Below are 9,311 nucleotides of genomic sequence, written 5' to 3'. Positions count from 1 at the left end.
ACTACATTTTGTCATTTCCCACATACTTGGCTTATCATTCATACCTTCACATTTATGATCACCCTTCATGCATGTATGCCTTAATAGGAATAGTAGTCACATACATCTCTCACCATTTGCGTGTCCTGCGAAAGACACTATTCACGTCATTATATTTGTCAACACATCTTATGTAATACCTTCAGCGTCATTCACCTATAGCCTTGTGCACGACACTTCATGTTCCCTTCACAACATCTGGTTTCCATCTCCATGTATGCATATACCATATCCCCTACTAATGGCTACATGGAGGGTTTCCCCAGCCCTGGCAGCTGGATGTACAGCTACACTAAAGCCCTCTGAATTGGCTTTTGTGACTTGTTTGGAGTTGGCTGATATATGTGGAGAAATTGGGCTTCCTTCTGGCGCTTTAAACATTGTGACTGACTTAGGTCCAGAAGTCGGTGCTCCATTGGCATCTCATCCTCAAGTAGACAAGGTTGCCTTTACTGGAAGTATTGCAATAGGGAGGGCAATCATGACAGTTGTTGCTCAAACGGTCAAGACCGTTTCACTGGGATTGGGTGGCAAAAGGCCAATTATGGTATTCAAGGATGTTGATATCAAAAAAGCTGTTGAATGGGCTATGTTTGGCATCCTCCTTTTTTTTTGGACGAATGGCCAAATTTGTAGTGCAACATCTTGTCTTTTAATTTAGATACTAGAGAGAAAGTCTGCGCTGGCTAAGCTGGAGGCACTGGATTGTGGGAAGCTTCTTGATGAAGCAGTATGGGACATGAATGATGTTGTAACTTTCTTTGACTACTATGCCAATCTCGGAGAGGCATTAGACTAGAAACAAAAGGCTCTTGTTTCTCTGCCAATGGAAACTTTTAAAAGACATGTTCTTAAGGAGCCAATTGGAGTGGTTGGATTAATTACACCACTATCAACCCTTTCACCTTGATGGAACTCTCTCATATCATAACACAGTTGTTATGTTTTTCCATGTATTGTAATGCATATCGACCCTTCACTTATCCTCCCACTTACTCTCTTCGCTATCACGCTTCCAGTCATTACCCATTTGCATCTACACTACCTCTAGCCGTCTCCCCATACTCTGCACAACAACATTTCATAATTTGCCTTTACATTTCCAGACCACTATACTTGCAATAATATACATGTTGTCATCATTATCTATTATATACCCCTTTACACAATGTTGCACTTATCACAGTCAACACCATACTGCTTCGCACCCTACCTTTCATCACCATCACTATACAACATACTTGTTGCTAAAACTTTTTCTCCAAACTATACTGTTCACTCCACCCCCCTGCATGTAAACACAACATCACCATGCTCATGATTACAACAGCTTCACCCCACTTCAGTCATGTAACCAATACTTAGTCCATGTTCATATAAAACCTTCATTGTGCTGCCATCCTTTTCCAACTATCCTCACAGTCACCTTCTGTTGCATTTCCATCCAATGTCCACCTGCCACTTTCTCTTTGTTGCACTTCCAACACCATATATTACAGTTTCTCCACAAACACCAGCAACACACCTTGCATACAATATTCTACCCCATTTGTGGTTCACCATTTTGCCACCATCCTACCATACCTTCTGCTGTCGTAGCACTCCCTATAACTGCCCCTATATCTTCCACTTACCACTGGTTGCAACTTCATTTCACAGCATAGTCCATCACCTGCTGTGACTTCCTACTCATTTCATCTCACTACAAATCCCAGCTGCTGCTCACTTCTTCTTCCTACAGCAGTCGTACACTCTCCATCTTCAATCCATGGCACAACCTTTATGCCTTCTGGATCACTGTGGTACCTATGTGACCTTAGGTTGTGTACACTCCCTGCACTTGCTGCATAGCACACAACAACACCTAGCTATTGCATTTTCACTACAAGAAAATTGTTAATTAGCGACGGAAATTAGCAACGGATTTTTTCCGTCACTACTTAGCGACAGATTAGCTAGAGATAGAATCTGTCGCTAATTCGCGACAGATTAGCGAGGAAACGACTTTTATCGCTAATCTGTCGCTACTTAGCGACGGATTAGCGACTGCATGTTTTTGTCGCTACTTTTTATTACAAGAACACCATTTTAGCGACGGATTTAGAGAGGGAACTCTGTCGTCGCTAATCCGTCGCTAATTAGCGACGGCGTAGCGACAGAATATATTCCGTCGCTTTTTTGGTATTTTGGTTTAGCGACGGCTTAGCGACGGAATTTTTCTGTCGCTACGCCGTCGCTAAATGTCGCGTAAATCCCTAATCCCATCCCTCTTTCTCTTTTCCCTGTTTCGCTGTATTGCTCCCTCCCGCCGCCCGTCGGCTCTCGCCACCGTCCGGCCGCCGCCGCCGCTCCCCGTCCACCGCTCGCCAGCCGGCGCTCGCCAGCTGCCGCTCCCCGTCAACCTCCCGCCACCGTCCGGCGACGCGCAGGTAATCTTCTTCTTCTTCTTCTTCTTCTTCTTCTTCTTCTTCTAAACGCAGGGGGTACGCCCCTTCCCTGCCGGAAACGCAGGGGGTTTAACCCCCTGCCGTGCTTTCCGGCAGGGGGGGTCGACCCCCTGCGTTTCCGGCAGGGGGGGTCGACCCCCTGCCGGAAAGGCATGGGGGGTCGACCCCCTGCCGGAAACGCAGGGGGTCGACCCCCCCTGCCGGAAAGGCACGGCAGGGGGTCAACCCCCCATGCCGGAACTGCCTTTCCGGCAAGGGGTTTAACCCCCTTCCCTGCCGGAAAGGCAGGGGGTTTAACCCCCTGCCGTGCTTTTCGGCAGGGGGGGTCGACCCCCTGCGTTATGCTGCCTAAGTGACTTGTCAAAAAAAAAAAATTCTGTTTTTGAATGCCTATGTTGCCTATATGAATCGTTTGAAAAATAAAATCTGTAGTAGGAATAACATGCTGCCGATGTGTATTGCTTTTGAAAAAAACAATCTGTTATGAGATATATTATGCTGTCTATGTGAATTGGTTTCAAAAAAATCTGTTTTTTAATATATATGTTGCCTATGTAAATCAGTTTGAAAAAAAAAATCTTTAGTAGGAATACTATGTTGCCTATGTGTTTGTTTGAAGAAAAAAAATTTGTTATGAGATACCTACGTTGCCTATGTGATCTGTTTTGAAAAGAATTTTTGTTATGGATACCTATGCTGCCCATGTGATCTCTTTTTAAAAAAAAAAAAAGTTATTATGTGATCCCTATGTTGTCCATGTGATTAGCTTGAAAAAAAATTTGTAATATGTGTATATAAGATGTCCATATGGTTTTAAGTGTAGTTTGCATATATGTTGTCCATATGGATTTTAAGTTGAAATTTTTTTTGTAATGTATATATACAAGTTGTCCATGTTGTTCAATTTGTTAGTTTGTTAATGTCTACTGGTAGTTAGTTTTACTTCAATTTGTTTTCTTGAAATCTGGTTAGTTAGAGTATTTCAATCTATTAGTCTTTTATAATTATATTTTTCTTAGATAGATTGGTATTTAATGTTCTCACAATCAGTTAGTTAGATTAGGGCTATTTGAATTCTTTATGATAGTGGTGGTTAAACGGAGTTCACATCTTTTCTAGTAAATTAATTGATTGATTTACTATTCCTTTGCTAAGTAGTTCAGATTAGAAATTGTCTATGACTTTATGTTAGTCGACTGATTCAACATGTTATAGCTGGTTTGTTAAATTAGCATCTTCTAGTTAGATTTGGCTTAACGTATATACTATTTTTCTTTTCTCTTCTTTCAATTAGTTAGAGTTGTTTTAATTTTTTTAGTTAGTGTTTCATCTTGTTTCATGATTAGTTAGTTTGTTACTTAATTTGTTTTGTTTTTGTGCAGATTTTTCAACGGAACCAACTCGTGCTCGGCCACCTGTGGTAAGTAAATGACAAAAACAATGCAAATCGGGTAAATACCCGTGGTGAGTAAGTGATGCAAACGTATCACATGTTATTTAATTTATTGAATGCAACACTTTATTGTTCACACACTCACTTAGTTGTTGATATCTAGGACTGCTTTGTTGGAGTTCGGAGATCATGCTGAGCATGATTTTAATGTAGAAATATGGAAGTGTTCTTATTTTTGGAGTACGGAGTCCATGCTAAGCATGGTAGTAGTTAGTGAGATATTGAAGTGTGTTTGCTGCAGGTACATGTTTGCCATTTATTTGATATGAATGATTATGATGTATTGCAATGTTTGATGTAATTGTATCCATGCTTGCATGTAGTTACTTTCAATTTGATTTTGACTTCCATGTGAAATTTTATAATAAAAGCATGCTTCAAATGATTGTATCATGTCATTAATAGTTTGCACATGAAAATATTAAGTTATCAATGCATGCATCAAAATTCTTGTTATTGTTTGACATAGTATATTGCATGATAAATTTGATATTTTCTTCATCGCCGCATTCTGATTGTTTTTTTCTTAATTCGTTAGGATACTATTCGTAACATCATACGACAGAATGACTGCAAACCGTGAATGGATGTACCGTAGGATAGTGGACAATGAGTTATCGCATGAATATATGGATGGTGTCGATAGTTTTATTGAATTTGCAACGGCGAGTGTCAGTACGGTAGATCCCACAGGTCGGATTAGGTGTCCCTGCAAGATTTGTAAGAATAATCGATTTGTAGAACCTCATGGCGTTAGACATCACCTATACAGGAAGGGTTTTGTGAGTGATTATCAGAACTGGGCGTTTCATGGAGAAGAATTTAGAAACGATTTTGATGCACGGGTGAATGTGGTGCACGATAATCCATATACGAATTTGATATTTGATGCTGCAGGAACAGAACTGGGTTCTGCTATGAGTTCTAGTGATGTAAGAACTGTCGTAGATAAAGAATCACCAAATGATGCAGCTAGTAGATTTTATGATTTACTTAAAGATGCTGATGAGCCACTTTGGAACGGTTGTGAGAGTCACACTATCTTGTCTGCAGTTCTTCAACTAATGAATTTGAAGTCCGAGTATAATTTGAGTCAATCATGTTTTGACCGTTTGTGCATGATTGTGAAGAGTATGTTGCCTAAAGATGAGAAATTGCCACAAAATTTCTATCGTGCGAAAGTTATGGTCAACGCTCTAGGTATGGGTTACAAAAAGATTGATGCTTGTCCAAATCACTGCATGTTGTATTTCAAGGAGCAGGAAAACGACATATCATGCCCGGCATGTGGGCATCCTCGTTTCAAGCCAAAGACAAGAGGCAATGGTAGCACGAGATCAAAGGAAGTTTCATACAAGTCGCTCCGCTACTTTCCTATCACTCCTAGATTGCAGCGATTGTATATGTCTTCAAAGACAGCTAAACACATGAGATGGCATGCAAATAAAGTTCGACACGATGAAAACAAGATCACGCATCCTGTTGACGCTGAAGCTTGGAAGCACTTTGATCGTACTCATCAGAACTTCGCAATGGAAGTGCGAAATGTTAGACTCGGTCTATGTACAGATGGATTTAATCCATTTGGGGGTAGATCAACTCCATACTCATGCTGGCCAGTATTTGTAACTCCATACAACCTTCCACCAAGCTTGTGTATGAAACGTCCAAATCTTTTCTTGTCTCTGTTGATCCCTGGTCCGACCTCACCTGGCCAAAATCTTGATGTATATCTAAGGCCATTGATTGATGAATTAAAAGTACTGTGGGATGACGGTGTTACCACGTATGATGCCCACAAAAAACAAAATTTCAACATGAAGGCCGCTGTTCTATGGACAATCAGTGACTTCCCTGCATATGGTATGTTATCTGGTTGGAGCACACATGGGAGGTTGGCTTGTCCGTACTGCATGGAGGATTCCAAAGCTTTTAGATTGAGGCATGGAAGGAAGCCTTGCTGGTTTGATTGCCATCGTCGATTTCTACCCAGCGATCATCCGTTCCGACGTCAAAAGAATGCATTTACAGCAGGCACAACTGAAATGGAAGGTCCATCCTCAAGATTGTCTGGCATAGAGATTTTAAGAAGATTGCGATACTTTCCAGATGTATTAACAGATGCCCGCAGTCCTACACCCTTCCGTGGATTTGGGAAGGAACACAATTGGACGAAAAAATCTATTTTTTGGGAACTACCGTATTGGCCGACCCTATTGATACGACATAATTTGGATGTGATGCATGTAGAGAAAAATGTGTTTGATAATGTGTTCAATACAATAATGAATATTAAAGGAAAAACGAAGGATAATCTGAAGGCCCGTATGGATTTAAAATTAATATGTAAAAGACCAGAATTGGAACTCAAAGAGTATAATGGCAAAGTACTGAAACCAAAGGCGAAGTACGTGCTCGGACCTGATCAAATAAAACATGTATGTCAATGGTTGAGACAACTGAGATTTCCAGATGGATATGTCTCTAACATTGCTCGGGCTGTGAAGATTGACGATGGATAGTTATATGGGTTGAAGAGCCATGATTGTCATATCTTTATGCAACGATTGATACCCCTAGCATTCCATGATATGTTAGACAAACCTATATGGGGGGTATTGTCTGAGTTGAGCGGATTTTTCAGAACATTGTGCGCATCGGAGGTCATTGTATCAGATGTAAAGAATCTCGAGGACTCTGTCATCACCACTGTTTGTCTGTTAGAAAAGATATTTACGCCAGCATTTTTCGATGTTATGGAACATTTGATCATACATTTGCCATATGAACTAAGGGTTGGTGGCCCTGTGCAATATCGATGGATGTACCCATTTGAAAGGTATATGTTTTTTTATATTTGTCTCTTTAATGACAGATATTTAAAATTTGAAATGTATATTCTTGTCAGATGCATGTTCGACCTAAAAAAAAAGGTTCGTAATAAAGCAAGAGTAGAAGGCTCTATTTGTGAGGCGTACACTTTAGAAGAGATTTCAAATTTCTCATCTATGTACTTCGAGCCTCATATTTCAACACGTTACACATGCCCGCCCCGTAACGATGATGGAGAACAAGTAACTGTAGCTGACAAGCTGTCGATATTTCAACGACTTGGGCATGCATTTGGTAGTTGCCGATCAAGGCTATTGACAGATCGAGAGCAAGATGCAACACACATCTATATTCTTTTTAATTGTTCAGCGATCGACCCATACATCGAGTAAGTATATGTATATGCAACTCAATTATAAATCCTTTTATGTTCTATATGTGGATACATGGCTCGGTAATATAAGTATTTGTGGTTTGCAGACGATTTGATCTGGAGTTGCAAAGCAAAGTTTCACATCTCACTAATGCAGAAGTACAAAAAGAACGTGAAACTAAGTTTGTGGAGTGGTTGAAACAGTTGGTAAAGAAGCTAACATAAATTTTGTACTTATAAACAACACTAAGTTACTTAATTGATCGTGATCACAATAATTGTTTATGTCTGTGCGTAGGTTCGCCATGGTGATGTTAAAGATCAAGGAATATGTGATTTAGAAAATGGTCCGACCAAAGTTGTGCAATGCTACAACGGGTATATCGTAAATGGTTATCGATTCCATACAAAAGACTACGATATAAACAAATCAACGATAAATAGTGGCGTGTGTGTCAAGGGTAGCAGCTACGGTGAAAATGAACATGATTACTACGGTGTTATAGAGGAAATAATGGAGTTGACTTACTTAGGCATGAATAACAGGGTTACGGTATTCAAGTGTCATTGGTTTGATCCAACTGCAACAAGACTCGACAAAGCTTCAGGCATTGTGGAGGTGAATCATAAATCCAGGTTTGGAACATATGAACCATTCATATTAGCCTCGCAAGCTCAACAAGTTTATTATACTTCATATCCGAGTATAAAAAAGTCAGATAGAAATGAATGGTGGGCAGTTTGCAAGGTGAAATCCAAACTATACCCCGAGTATGATCAGTTACAAGAAGATGAGTTAGCTGAAGACAGTGATTACTATCAATCAGATGATGTCTGTGACTTCGCTTATGGTCACGATGTTGCGCATGATATGCATGTCATATCTCCATTGGCTGATGAAACATTCATAGAGGAATGTGATCCAAATGATGTACCAAGTGGATGGGCAAGAAGAAGAAGAAGAAGAAAGTCAAACTAGTGACGAGGAAGAATTCTCAAGCTAGTGAGCAAAATCTTATACTACAAACCTCTATTTAAATGCATTGTAATACTTGATGTGAGTTGTATTGCAATACTTGGTGTGAATGATTAAAAATTTTATTTCAATGTATTGTAATACTTGATACGAATGATTCGAATGCATTGTAATACTTGATGTGAATGATTTCAATTATCTGAATGTATTATAATTTATGCAATTAACGAATGATTTGAATTAGTGCAATACTTGATGTCAATGATTTGAATTATTTGAATGCATTGCAATGCTTGATGTGAATGACTTGAATGCATTGTAATACTTGATGTGAATTATTTGAATGTATTGTATGACATATGTTATTTGTTAGAATATGGTTCGTGGAGGTTATAGTGGTCGCTCATCCAGTAGTAGCCAGGCTCAACCTTCATCTTCACAGGCTCCTGTGATAGGTATATCATATAACTAATTAGATGCTTGATTAGTTCAAATGCACATTCTGAGAACTTGGTGTGTATTTTTTTACAGATGATGTTGCGCCTGTACACGACCCACCTACACCAGTTGATCGCACAAGTCAACAGCCAACACAGGAAACAGGGTCTTCTCAGGCTGGCACAAGAAGACTCATTCGAATAGTGTATATCGATAATCGACCGTAAGTATTTTGTTTTCAATTATTGCATATCTTTTAAATATTTTATATTGATATTTACTGTGTAACAATTCATGTGCAGCACGAGGTTTGAGCCACAAGAAGTAGTACGGGAGATTAGGAATTCACTTCTTCAACATCTACCAGGACCAGTTGCTCAATGGAAAGAGTACCCAAAGGAGGTATTAGACAGATTGTGGTCCTCATTCATGGTATACAGTTGTTCCTCATAGTTAATGTGTTTCATATTTAATTTATTTAAGCAATGTCTACTAACTTTCTGAAAATATTTGTAGGCTTCGAATCGCTTTGCAACTACGGTGGAAGAAAATGATGCAAGGAAGGTGTGGCAGAAGGTGGCTGCCAATCGATTTGCAGACATGCTGCACACTATGAAGACTGCAGCAAAAAAAGCATCTGGCGTAATAGATGATCCATTACTGTGGAAGGGCCATGGTCCTATTACTATCAGGAGAGATTACTGGGATGAAATGTGCGATATGTGGGCGAGAGATGCATTTAAAAATCGCTCT

At 39.7% G+C, this 9,311-nt stretch overlaps 1 pseudogene; it reads left to right on the top strand.

Moving 5' to 3' along the window:
• The first annotated feature begins 280 nt into the window (after positions 1–280).
• On the top strand, positions 281–838 carry LOC149832358 (betaine aldehyde dehydrogenase pseudogene; annotated as a pseudogene).
• Positions 839–9,311: the final 8,473 nt, after the last annotated feature.

Source organism: Nuphar pumila, chromosome 7 (genome assembly GCF_984573655.1).
Source record: "Nuphar pumila chromosome 7, dmNupPumi1.hap1.1, whole genome shotgun sequence".
Classification (NCBI taxonomy): domain Eukaryota; kingdom Viridiplantae; phylum Streptophyta; class Magnoliopsida; order Nymphaeales; family Nymphaeaceae; genus Nuphar; species Nuphar pumila.
Note: the sequence above shows the minus strand (reverse complement) of the source record. Positions and strands in the feature narration are given on the sequence as shown.